Here is a 14322-nt window from a genome sequence, read left to right as displayed (position 1 = left end):
TCTTTGGGTTCCTTACTTTCTTGTGATTTTGTCATTTCCATCTTGTGTCGCTCATTGATGAGCTCATTACGTCTTCTTTCCAGAGTTTCCCTCTCTTGGTATATTTCAGTCCGCATTTTCAGAAGTTGCATTTTTTCTTCAGCAGCTTCATTTTTATTCTCCTCGAGTGTCTCAATTACATTTTCTATCTGTGATCTCAGTCTTTTTATTAATAAGCACTGCGCATGTTTTTCAGCTGTGAGTCTATTAATGTCCTCCTGTTTCTGCTCTGTATTTGTCTTCAGATAATCAATTTCATTTCTCTCTCTTTGTGTTCTTTCCCAAAGTTGTTCAATGTCCCCCATTACTTGACATGTCAATTGTCTTTGTCTTTTAATAGTCTCCCTTATGTTGACTTTAATTTGTTTGTCTTGCTTGCTGTTTTCCATGGTCCACTTCTGTTCTGTTTGGGTCATCCTGCTGTTCTGTTGTCTTTGCTCTGTTGGTCAAGAAAATGTACAGAATATCACTTGTCACTCCACATTGCAACGTTCATATTGTGTTAAACCAGGCAAGAAAAATCCATTGTGACCACAAATGAGATAGTGAAAGAAGTACAGAGCCAATTTGAAAAAAAAAAAACACATTTCCAGCATGTTTACCCTCTTTAGTTGAAGTTACCTGGCAGAATTTCATGAAAAGGGCTACTCCTCAACCGTGCCTCTTCTGCCATTACTATAAATACCCACCTAACCCTCTCATAGGCGTAATTTACAGGGGGATAATCAACATATCTTTATATATAAATAAAATAATCAAAACTGGCCAGTTTATCCCCCAAAAATATTATCATGATGATGAATGTAAAATATTAACTGTTATAAAAGATAATAAGTGGTTGGCTTTCTCGATTCAATGTAATTAACAAACAAAGAAATTTTTTTTTTACACACAACCCACCCGCCTCTGTGTGAGACTTAGTTGCGCCCAACCCCTCTGTGTTTTTCAAGCACACAGCACGGTGGGTGTGACCCATAGACAGTATATACACATAGATCCTGTTGCTCTGGACGGAGACCAGTGAAGGATATTCAGTCCCTCCAGAAAAACGCGATTATGCATAAATTGCTGATGCAAAATATGCAGGGCTTGCATGATTTCATAATCCCCACATTTTCGTTGCAAAAAAGTCACATATATCTTAGCAGAAAGTTGAAAAATGTTGTGTTTACTTCACACAAGAGCAGCTATTTTCCCCTGTTGCCATGGGAACGTTATGAAATGACGTAATTACGTGACGTGAACATCATCGACAAGCTGCAAACCCCGCAATGAAGCCATGATGAAACCGCAGTTTTTGCAAGTTCCCGCAATTTAAGCAAGTTCCCTCAATTTCATCGCATAAAATTGCATAAATATCCTGGATATTCCATCGCATTTGTTAAGAAAACGTGCCGCATAATCAAGGATTTTTGCCCGCAACAATCACAAAAAAACTCGACGTAAATGTGACATGAGCAACCTGTCTGAAAGTTGTAAGTCTTCTGGTAGCTTTGCCAAGAGAAATCTCAATCATTCCCAATCTAGCAGAGACGGAGAGCACAGATATATGTAAGGAGATAACATAGACACAGGCTAATTATTGCTAACTAAAATGCTAGTTAACATTAGTAATTAAACTTAAACAGCTAATGTAAGTCGAAACTGCCTGCGAGCTTCTCCTGCACTATACGGTAATTCCTCTACTATGCTGTCGCATAGTAGAGGAATTACCGTATAGTAAGTCTCGTGGTTATGACACAAACATTAGCCTATTTTTACTAAAACGTCTGCTACGGAGCCATAACGTATGGTAGCTTTGCCAAGAGTCTTCCATTACCTTGTATTGAGATACAAGGTAATGGAGCCTTTTATACATTGTCGTGTTTCTTTAGAAATAAACAATACAAACAATAATGTCTTTAAACCCTTCAGATGTAAAGTTATACGCTGTCAAAGTGACGTCAAAATGAATGGTAGTCAATGGAATGCTAACGGCGAGTGAGTGCTTGTTAGCATCAAAATGGCGCCATAGGAACTGTGCACTTTGAGGAGAGGCTTACCCCCTTGGTGCGACCAGGGTGCGACGCGCAAGCTCTCGTGAGTGCATTCAGTAGGCCTACACAGAGAAGTGTAAAAGACCGGTCCAAATTCTGCGCTTTTTTTCCTGGAACTTGTATTTCTTTCAGAGGACTTTGTCCAATAAATCCATACTCTTAGATCCAATATTGACAGTCTTTTGTCCATATTTTATTCATTTTCGGTCATTTTATTGTCGTTAGCTGTGATGCTAAAGCAGTTTTAGCTTTCCCATGATGCTTTTGAAAGTTTTTGACCAATCAGAGAAGTTGCTTTTGAAATAGAGTCGGAAAAATGCTGCAATATTTTTTTTACAGAATAGTATGGAATTAAATAATAGTATGATTATCAAATGGCTGAAGATCAATTTTACTAATACTGGAACAACAGATTTGATTCATTACAAATGTGGTGCAAAATGAATGATTAATGCTATTCAACTGAACTTGTTGTTGTTGCATGTTGTTTTGCTATGGCTCTTAAAATTTATGTGAAACAGCCTATTTGGGCATACATGTTCCGGGACGTCCCTAGATAGTTGGAGTCAACTTCCGTGTTTTTGGTACAGTTGGTTTTTACAACTGATGCAAACCGTATGGGAGAACAAATGAACTGTAATGACCACATTTTCAAGTGGACTTGGGCATGGATGTGTTCATACTTATCAAACGAGCAGGACTTTGGGGTCAACTTTAGGATTCGGGCCCAGGTCCTGATCGTAAAAGCCCCCTTACTGCCTTATATTCCAATATATTTTATACTTTGAATTGTCACTTCTATTTCCTTCACATAAATAAAGCTTCTTTTTAATTTGCCAGAAGGTGACATAGTGACAAATGCCAGTTCAACCGATTAGCATAAAATTCAACCGGTATAGCCTCTACATCTGACTGGACCGGTAAAACCTGAAATCGGCCCAACTCTACCACTGACATGGTTTTAAAGCTATTGTTATCCAGTTTTTGATTTCCAAACATCTTTAAATGCACATATTTAGATCAGGGGGAAAAAGGGGTGCTTGCTGAAACACATCTGAGATACAGACCAAGGGTTTATTAATTTAAATTAATTATGTATCATGTATCATGAGGGGAACAGGTGCCACAGGCACATTTAAACGGTTACTTCCCCAAAAAAAGATGCAAAAGAGGAGGGAAGAGTAAATTATGCCTACATGTACATTAAATGAGAAAAGTTGATATACAGGAGAATAAATATTTGAAAGCAATAAAGAATGCCGGAAAACCTTACTGTATTATATTCCATTATGTTTTTATATTTTCAATTGTCACCTGTGTTTTCCTTTACATAAATACATTTCCACCATAAATTGACGCAGAAAAGGGTAAAACTAGGTGCTTAACAATTAAGTAAATTAAGGGAAATTAAGTGTTTAATGCTCAAGACCCCCCATAACTTATACCTTAAGGTTGCCAGGCCAGCTGTGATTAGGCCAAATGTTTTTGCCATTTCAGGGGGGGTGGAGATAGCAACCATTGGGCTACTTAAGCACTTCTCTAACATCTGTACTACTAACCGCCCAACCGCCCACCTATTTTTATTACCAGCCCACCCTGATGAAGCAGGCTAGAACCTGCCCTAGACAAACAGACCACTTGGGCCATCCGGCTCGTTTTCAAATTTCTTTAAACTTGAGTGGTGTCCTTGAGATTTCGAGACTAATTTGTAAAGTTAATTTTAATGACTTGGTGGTTTATGTGTTTGTTTAAATTGAAGTCAGTGAGCCTGAGGACATTTTAAAATATCCACTATTGAAGTACGCCACCTAACATATACTATGCTACAGACAGGTATAAGGTCTACAATTTGGCGCGTGATTGCCCTTCCACATGATTTAATATCAGTATTCCAATACAGGTGAATAGCTGTGTTGTGAATAGTTGAGCCTACAGTAAATGGTTTGTATTAACTAGTATTTGTTATGGTGGCCCTAAAGTGCAAACCACAGCAGAAAATCTCACAACACGACAGCAAATCCCACAAAGCGGGGAGCAAATGCCACAACGCGGCAGCAAATTGCCACAACACGACAGCATTTCGCCACAACACAACAGCATTTCGCCACAAGACGACATCATTTCGCCACAAGACGACATCATTTTGCCACAAGACACAGCATTTCGACACAACACATTAGTAAGACAGGACATATTGGACATTTACAATGGATACTGTTCCTCGTCCAGATTGGTTGCACTGTCTGTAATTTACAAATGGGTCCGTGTACGTTTTGATAGTTTGTTTTTTTCATTTGAACCAAGAAACGATTTGTTTGTTTTTTCGTTTCAATTCAATGACGAGTAAATGAAAATGCAGAGCCATATTTCCATTTTTGTTTTCTGATTTAAAAAATGAAAAACGAGAAAACCAAACTCAAAAAACGGTCTGATTTGGGTTTTTAGCAAATTCCTTTTTTCTTTTCTCTGTTTTAAGAATGACATTACGAGAGGAGGGTGAGGTGACGCGGAAGTAAAATATTTCAAAATAAAAGCCAAGGGTGTAGAATGGCTATTCTGTAACATCCTCTCGTAATGCCATCAATGGAAAAAAACAAAAAAGGAATTTGCTGAAACAAACTATCAAAAAGTATACTGACCCATTTGTAAATTACAGACAGGGCGAGGACAAGGATCAGTGTCCAATATGTACCTACCTCTGTTTCAGTCTTACTAATGCTGTTGTCTTGTGGTGAAATGCTGTTGTGTTGTGACAAAATGCTGTTGCTTTCTAGCGAAATGCTGTCGTGGGATTTGCTGTCGCGTTATAATAAAGCAATAAAGCACCCGGTTACAGAGTAGCCGCCTCCAAGTAAGACCCCTTAACGTGGCAGGGATCATTTCATTAGTCAACACTACACCTGGCATTATATTGGTTGGGGGACTTTGACAGGGTTGTAACACAAGAAATCCGAGAGCGCATGAGAAATCCAAGAGGAAAAGATTCACAAGCGCACAGAAGCAGTCTGAGTCAACAGAACAGTCAAGCATCCAGCTCCAGATTTTAACAAAACCTACATTATTGTGCCATGCCTGAAATGCACTTCACTAGCATTTGTTTTATACAAAAAATTGCATTTTCTAATAAAAATCTGTGAATGTAAAAACATCTTAAATTTCCAGAGTTGTTTTCCCCGAAAAGTCCATACCCTTTTATCCAAACATTTGGTTGTTGTCATGAATCCCGCTTCCTGAGTCTGTTTTCTGCCTGAGTTGCCTATATTCTGTCTTGGAGTCTGTTTTGCCTGTGTTTCCTGAACGCACCCTGTCTGGTTGCCTGGCGACGAAGCAAGGCGGGAGATCTCAACTACCCACACCTGCATCTAATTAGATATCTGCACACCTGGTCCTGATCATCACCGCTTCACTTCATAAGCTCTGACCTGACATCCATTCCCTGCCGGATCGTTAGCCATGAAAAGTATGTTGTGCCTGCGTATCAGCCTCAGTTTGCTAAAAGTTAGTTTTGCTGCTCAGTTATATTTGCCTGCTGTTAACTTACCTTTGTGTCCTCTGTCTGCAGTTACTCTCCCGGGATATTTACTCCACCTCTGCTTGGTCGTCAGTTTCATCAGAAACAACGTTGAATCTGCTCATTCCCCCCCACCTACTCACCTCCACTGCCTGCTCCGTCACCTGGATTCTCCTGCTTCCACATTCGAATCATTAAATAAATACTCACCTTTATTCTACTCACCTTGTCCTGGTCTGCTTCTGGGTTTCGCCCTAGTAAATCGTGACAGAACGATCCGGCCAAAGATGAACCCAGCGGACCTGGACTCTGTTCGCCATGCCATTTCGACCATCCCAACAAGGGAATATGTTGGGACAACACAGCACGGCGCTACAGGAGATAGTGTCTTATGTTCGGAACTTTTCTGCCAGTCTGACAAGTATCCAGGCTCAGCTCAGAATACCAGCTGAGATTCCACCACCTGTTTCACCCCCATGCCTGCCACTTCTGAATACCGTTCATTTCTCATGCAGTGTGGATTAGTTTTTGAATTGCAGCCCAACTCTTACGCCACAGACAAGGCCAGGATAGCCTTTGTAATTGAACTGCTGCGTGGAAGGGCTCTGGAGTGGGCTTCAGCCCTATGGGAACGACAGGACACCTGTATGGCGTGATACCAGGAGTTCACGGCAGAGATGAGGAAGCTTTTTGACCATCCAGTCCGATTTTTATCAGGGGTTGACGGAGCAACTTAAAGATGAACTGATTTCTTATCCTGAGCCTAGTTGGACAGTTTGGTAGCGTTATCTATTCGGGTGGATAACAGATGTTGAGAGAGAAGGAGGGAGAAGCGATGGGAGTCTTCCAACCAGTCATCTACTCTGTTACCATCCAAGTCTGGGAATAGACCAGAACAAGCTGATCATTCTTCACCAACGAGATTAAAGGAGAGTTTCTGCCTTCAGATCCAGAACCCATGCAGGTGGGGCGACACGGGTTAACCAAGGAGGAGCACCAACGTAGACGTGAGACCAACAGCTGACTCTACTGCGGTAACCCGGGGCATTAAATCTCCGCTTGTCCCCAGCGCCCGTTAAACTGCCTGGCTCGCTAAGTTTGGGAGGACTTTTAGCGAGCCAGTTTCAGTCTCCCAATAACCCTGTCAGACCCAGTTTTCCTGCTACCCTCATGAACAATAGTCAAACTTTGGAGATAAACGCTTTAGTCAATTCAGGGGCTGATGACAGTTTTATGGATGCCGACTTGGTGGCTTTCCAAGGAGCGGTTACCGGAAGCCATTGAAGCTACCACTCTGAACGGCAGACTTCTGGCACTCATCACTATGAGGACTGAACCTGTTAAAATGCTGCTGTCAGGAAATCATTTGGAGCTCATCTCCTTCTTCATTCTGCCATCTCCCCGTGCCCCCTGGTTCTTGGATACCCCTGGCTGAGGGAATATAATCCCACGTTCGATTGGGTGACTGGCAAGGTAACTAGTTGGAGTATGGAATGTCATGCTAACTGCCTTAAGACTGCCTGTTCTCATTCTGTTCCCAGTCAGGTCATTGATTCTACCTCCCCAGATTTGTCCCTGGTTCCTGAAACCTATCACGATTTGGGTGAAGTGTTCAGCAAGCAAAAGGCTCTGTCACTTCCTCTTCACCGACCATGACTGTGCTATAAATCTGATCCCTGGAGCTGCCTATCCCAAAGGACGCTTATACAGTATCTCGATGACCTGAACGCGAAGCCATGGAGACCTACATAAAGGAGTCTCTAGCTGCCAGTCTCATTCATCCCTCATCACACCTGGGAGCAGGATTCTTTTTTGTGAGTAAAAAGGATGGCTCTCTTCGGCCTTGTATTGATTATCGGGGTTTGAATGATATCACGTTAAGAACAAGTACCCCTGCCCTTGATGAACTCTGCTTTCAACTCCCTACAGGGTGCTACTGTGTTCACTAAGCTTGATTTACGCAATGCTTATTATCTGGTCCGTATCAGAGAGGGGGACGAGTGGTTGACTGGGTTCAATACACCTATGGGACATTTCGACTACCAAGTGATGCCGTTTGGACTGACCAATGCGCCTGCTGTGTTCCAGAGTATAGTTAATGACGTTCTGAGAGATATAATCGGTTATTTTAAAAGTTTGTTTACCTGGATGACATTCTCATTTTTTCTAAGGATCTGTCTAGCCACATCCAGCATGTCAAGCAGGTCCTGCAGCGATTATTGGAGAACCACCTGTTTTTGAAAGCAGAGAAGTGTGACTTTCACGCCCACACACCATCCTTCCTCGGATACATCATCTCCAAGGGCGAGATTAAGATGGACCAAGAGAAGGTTACGGCGGTTCTTGATTGGCCCCAGCCAAAGATGGCAGTACGAGATTGCAGCTCCAGAGGTTCCTGGGGTTTGCAAATTTCTATCGAAGATTCATCCGTGATTACAGCCGTGTGGCCGCTCCATTAACTGCCTTGACTTCTAGCACCAGAGCCTTCTGTTGGAATCCTGAGGCGGACCGAGCATTCTTGGAATTGAAGAGCCGGTTCACTAACGTTCCTATTCTCTCTCAACCTGACACTTCCCGTCAGTTTGTCATGGAAGTGGACGCGTCTGATGTGGGGGTTGGCGCCATCTTTTCCCAGCAAAGCTCCCTCTGACAGTAAGCTCCATCCATGTGCCTTCTCGTCGTCTTTCGCCTGCGGAGAGGAATTACGATGTGGGAAACCGGGAACTTCTCGCTGTTAAACTTACCTTGGAGGAGTGGCGCCACTGGCTGGAGGGGGCGGAGAAGCCGTTTATTGTCTGTACTGACCACAAGAATCTTGCTTACGTGCAGTCTGCTAGACGTCTCAACTCCCGTCAAGCCAGGTGGGCTATGTTTTTTTTGGACATTTAAATTTTTCTCTTACCTTCCGACCTGGCTCTAAGAATGGCAAGGCTGACGCTCTGTCCCGGATGTTCACGGAGGGGAGTGGGGTCAAGACAGAGACGATTCTTTCCCGGGACATCGTCGTTGGATCTGTTACTTGGAGGATTGAGGAGGAGGTTATGGCGGCCCTTCGGACTCAGCCTGGTCCCGGTAATGGTCCACCCGGTCAGTTGTTTGTGCCAGAGTCTGCCGGTTCTGCTGTTCTCCAGTGGGCCCACACCAACAAGCTTGTCACCCTGGCGTGCGTTACTACGCAGACGGTTTTGGTGGCCTGCCATGGGAGAAGATACCCGGAGTGTTGTTGCTGCCTGTCCAGTTTGTGCGCAGAATAAGGGTACCAATCGGCCCAGCTCTGGACTGCTTCATCCCCTATCCATTCCCCGGTGACCATGGTCACATCTGGCCCTGGACTTTGTCACTGGGTTGCCCCCTTCTGAGGGGAACACTGTTATTCTGACTATTGTGGACAGATTCAGCAAGTTCGCCTACTTTGTGCCCATCTCCAAACTTCCCTCTGCCACTGAGACGGCCGATATCCTTGTTAGGGAAGTTTTTAGGGTCCACGGTCTGCCCGGTGACATAGTTTCCAACCATGGTCCTCAGTTTACCTCAGCTGTCTGGAAATCCTTTTGTTTGGCCATTGGAGCAACGGTCAGCCTCACGTCTGGATTTCACCCCCAATCTAATGGTCAGGCTGAGAGAGCCAACCAGAAAATGGAGTCCACGCTTCGCTGCCTTGTCTCCTCCAATCCCACCTCTTGCCATGGTTGAGTACGCCCATAATACTCTCCCTACATCTGCCACTGGGATGTCTCCCTTCCTTTACGGCAACCAGCACCCCTTGTTTCCATCTCAGGAAACGGATCTCTCGGTTCCCTCTGTCCAAGCTCACATACGCCATTGCCACCGGACCTGGCATTGGGCCAGAAAGGCCCTCCTTAGAGTTTCTGACCGGTATCAGCTCCAGGCTAATCGTTGCCGTGTCCCAGCTGTCGGAGATAGTCTGGTTGGCTACCCGGGATCTTCCTTGTTCAACTCATTCAAGTTCATTGGTCCGTTTGTGGTGGAGAAGGCCATTAATCCTGCTGTGGTTCGACTCAAATTGCCCAAGACGCTCAGAGTCCATCCCGCCTTTCATGTCTCCTGCCTCAGTCCTCTCTTGCCCCCTCCTCCTCGTCATCCTCCTCCTCGGATGGTCCTGTCTACACGGTGCACCGTATCATGGATTCCAGACGGCAGGGTCGGGGTTTCCAGTATCTTGTGGACTGGGAGGGTTAGCACCCTGTCTGGTTGCCTGGCGACGAAGCAAGGCGGGAAATCTCAACTACCCACATCTGCATCTAATCAGATATCTGCACACCTGGTCCTGATCATCACCTCTTCACATCATAAGCTCTGACCTGACATCCATTCCCTGCCGGATTGTTAGCCATGAAAAGTATGTTGTGCCTGTGTATCAGCCTCAGTTTGCTAAAAGTTAGTTTTGCTGCTCAGTTATATTTGCCTGCTGTTAACCTACCTTCGTTTCCTCTGTCTGCAGTTACTCTCCCGAGATATTCACTCCACCTCTGCTTCTGCTTGGTCATCAGTTTCATCAGAAACAACGTTGGATCTGCTCATTCCCTCCCACCTACTCACCTCCACTGCCTGCTCCGTCACCTGGATTCTCCTGCTTTCACATTCGAATCATTAAATAAATACTCACCTTTATTCTACTCACCTTGTCCTGGTCTGCTTCTGGGTTCCGCCCTAGTAAATCATGACAGTTGTGCCATCGCCAATACATTTCCTGTCTGTTATTAGATATCCAGAGCCCAAATCACACTCATTTACAGTGCCAGGGCTGCCTGAATGGTCTGCTTGCAATACAATCACTCTACATACAAGGTACTGCTTGTATCAGGTTAGGGTTATGTATTAGCTGATTGGCAGATGACTTCTTTGGAAAAGCCCAGCTGTAAGCATTCATGCTAAACAATCGGGATGACGCTACTTCGAAGCGATGCAGAGATATTTATCATTATATAACATTATTTAAGAATTCATAATTATGGATTTATTGTCCAAAGACACTGTAGTTCCAGGCTGGATTACAAAGCTTCTGGAAGGTCTACAATCGCACAGGAGATCTCGTTGACCTCCCATTCTGTTTCTTACTTCCTCTTCTTCATTGCCGTAAGGTCATAAGGGGATCTGTCATGCCCTGGTGCTAAGGCGGATTTTCCAAAAACCCAGTCAGAAAATGGAAGAACTACAAGCAACATCTTATACGCTAATAAATTGTTCAAACGTATTTGGTTAATGGCGAATGAGTGGCAAGAAAAGACTATCCCGGTAACACTATAATAATTAATAAATGATATATTTAAAGTTAATTAAACTTTAGTTAATAGTTATTTACTGTTAAACAATGACATTATGATCTAAAATGTGTACTAATCAGTTATAATTTATTTTATCATTAGTTTATTGTAATTTAAAATACGTTTATAAATTTAGATAGTTATCACTTTGTCAGTGGATAATTGTTTTGTAAACCATCTATAAACTTAATTTGGATGGCTATAAAGTTGCAACTAATGTTTATAGTAATTAAGTAATTAGTCAATGATTAATTAGTCGTTTTTAAAGCCTCAAGTAACATTAATTTGGCCCCATTTAATCTTTTTTTGGTGTTCTATAAAAGTGATTTTTGTGCACTGATATTTATCTGAATAATGTGTATAGATGCTTTACAAAGTATTAACCATTAACAAGGTATTTTAATCATCAGTTGCAACTTCATAATAGCCATCCAAATAAAGTTTATTGACAGTTTACAAATCATTTGGTAATCATTAACAAATACTTAATATAATGTATAAAATGCTATGTGTGCAACAATAAACTGTTAAAACAGCATAAATTATAGCATTACTAATAATTAGTTAATATTAATTTGGTAATTAATATTAACTAATTATTAGTAATGCTATAATTTATGTTGTTTAAACAGTTTCATTGTTTCAGTAGCTGCTAACTTAAGTTACTATTTATTAGTGATGGTTAAAAAAGTGTTAACCATACATTTTTTTACAAGGTAGTGACAACATTTTACATAAAGAAAAGCAAGTACAACAACATGTCATTTATTGTCCACCAAGCCCCCTTGGCCAGTTCCTTGAGAAAATAGACACACTCCTCTGACACTGGCCAGATGACTGCTCTTCACTATTATTCAACATACAGTCAGATATGTTTTTATTTCTTCTTTCTCTGCATCTTTAAAAAAAAAATCTCTCTTATCCCTTTCTATTCTGATTCACAGTGTTGACAACCAGCTGGACCTTGTCTTCATCTGACACTGCTCAAACTGCAGACCTCACTCTTATCCCACCTCATGTTTCTGATCACTACTTTGTGTTCTTCTCTAACCCCCGCCCTCTGTCCACTCACAACTCACCCCAACCCACACTATCTTTACTCGCTGCAGCTCTGTCCTAGCTGACCTCTTCTCAGTTCTCTCATCTTTCCCTTTTTGAGTCTTTCGCTCTCTCCCACTCCCCTTTCTCTGTCTCTGCACACCATGTATCTCCATACGCACCTTGGCTGTTTGACTCATTGCGTACTGAGAGATGTAGCGAGTGGAGGAAAATTGCATTGATCACTCTCACCTACCATCCACCCCTCCCTCAACCTCTATTTGTTATATCTTAACACATTTAATTTTATGTATGCTGATCTTTACAACATATAAATGTATCCCCTGTACCATTTGTTACAGGTTTGTCTTACCTAAATCAGCTATAAGCTTGGGTTCCTCCTGTGAAAGTATCTGGTAGAAGCTAACTTTGAATTGTGGTGTTCCTTGTTCCACAACATGAAACAGCACCCTGATTTGTTCTTCTGGCGTCAGAGCTTCAGAGATGGTTGTCAGCTGCTGTGAGTTCCAGGCTTCTATGATGGCTCGGGTTGATCTAACCCCAGCAATGATCTGCTCCCTGAACTCCTCCAGGAAGGTTTCCACTACATAATGAATTAGGTGGTTATTTATTAGAGAATTTAACAAGCAGAAATGTGTGCCATGATTAGTAGTAATTTGACATTAGTGGAAGGAAAAAACTCAATTTTGAGGTTTTGGGCTGTTTTGCTTCCATAATATGTAATCTTTCAGATTAGTGGAAAACCTATATCCAAAATATGCATTTAGGTGTTTATTTTACTACACTTTGTCTATTTCCGTCTGTAGACTTCTCCTACATTCGTTAAAAGTTGCCATTAGATAATGCATCATTTGCATATATTTGCAAAAGATTTCAGAAAACTTGTAATACAAAAAAATAATAGTCTTAATGTCAGTAATCAACTAAGGAAGTTGAGTGTTTTACCCCACACACATGTAGTGTCTTGCAGAATGTAGGGAATTTCACAATGCTGAATTTAAAAGACATTTTTTTGTCAGACACTGAGCCAGAAATCTCAACTTAAGTAGCACCTACATAGCACCAAACTTTGCTTCATTTCGTTTAATTCCTTTCTGTATTTTGAAGGATTTTACAGAGAAGTTTGTTAATTTGTTGATAGATTTTTTTATGGCTGTTGACAGTAGCCTACTTTCTGATTTATGGAGTGATAAAAAGAGATCCAAATTTCCCTCTGTAAAAACTTTGACTCTAATATATCAACAACATGAAACAAGCCCGGCTTTATCCAACATTCACATTTCTGTTCTGGATGTATATAAATTAGCGCATAGCCTATTTAGTAAGATAATGCATCATTTGCATATTTAAACATAGAATTTCAGAAAACTTGTACTACAAAATAATATTTGTCAATCAACTGGGGAAGTTTCATGGTGATATCTGTTAATTCAAATATTTTATCGTATTCACCTGTGGTGTCTTCCCTTAACTGTGTTCTTTCTGTTTTTAACGGTAGGTTTTTTGCTTAAAAATACATACAAAAGGCTAAGACCTAATCTTTCAAACATGCAAAAGCTGATGCATCACCCAAAGGCAACATGTTTTGCAGAACAATACTTGCAGTATATTTAAACACAGTGGCAGAAAATTGAACAGCATGTTTACAATGTAATAATGCATGGTATAAGAATACATTTATGGTTATTTGCTGAGAAGCAAACAAAATCATTTTGAGGAATAAAATAAACTTACCATGGTCTGTTGATTGATATGTATCCATATTACAAATTCAGAACTGGCCATGAGATCAGGCTAGGAATGATATAAAATTAGCAGAAAAAAAGAGGAAAACTCAATGTATTGAACCATTTCAGATTTATATTAGTCGTATTATTGTGTTCTTACCTCATCTTCCTTTTGTCTCGAGTTGTGTACAAAAACACAAAGTAAATCATATTAGGCTTAAAGTCCTAGAAGTCATTTGAATGCTGCGCTTGTCTGCTTAGGTGTTAAACTCTAAGACATCTGTGGGGATGAGGCAGGCTTGCACTATTATCTTCAAAACATAGTATATCTCTTCCCTCCACCTGTTCGTTGACTGAGTGTCAGATAGATGTGACACCCAGTAAGTTGTGTATGACTGGATGGTAGGTGATATTTGGGTGGTGAAACATCTTGCTCTATGAGACTGGTCTCAGCTGATAAGGGTGGTATGACGTCTACGTTTGGCTTGGTAGGTTTCCCTCAGCTCTCCTGATGTTCTTAAGCATTGAATAATCACATATGAACAGGCAGTGGCTCCATATTTAACATGTATTAAATATTCATACACACAGAAAGGATGTGCAACGTTTTGCTTTCCTGGAGGCATTATTTCTTCAACTTATAGCATGTGTAAATATGGTAGAAG

The 14322-nt window shown here is 41.5% G+C and overlaps 1 long non-coding RNA gene across 1 annotated transcript; it reads right to left on the bottom strand.

Moving 5' to 3' along the window:
• Positions 1-2: 2 nt before the first annotated feature.
• On the bottom strand, positions 3-14027 carry LOC144528011 (uncharacterized). Its single transcript, XR_013502866.1, has 4 exons — positions 13818-14027; positions 13665-13724; positions 12283-12513; positions 3-478 (listed from the first exon to the last, which is right to left on the bottom strand). It is a non-coding gene; the product is annotated as an uncharacterized LOC144528011 (long non-coding RNA).
• Between the last annotated feature and the right edge of the window lie 295 nt (positions 14028-14322).

Source organism: Sander vitreus, chromosome 13 (assembly GCF_031162955.1).
Source record: "Sander vitreus isolate 19-12246 chromosome 13, sanVit1, whole genome shotgun sequence".
Classification (NCBI taxonomy): domain Eukaryota; kingdom Metazoa; phylum Chordata; class Actinopteri; order Perciformes; family Percidae; genus Sander; species Sander vitreus.
The sequence above is the reverse complement of the archived record's forward strand: the minus strand, read 5'-3'. Positions and strand labels throughout refer to the sequence as shown.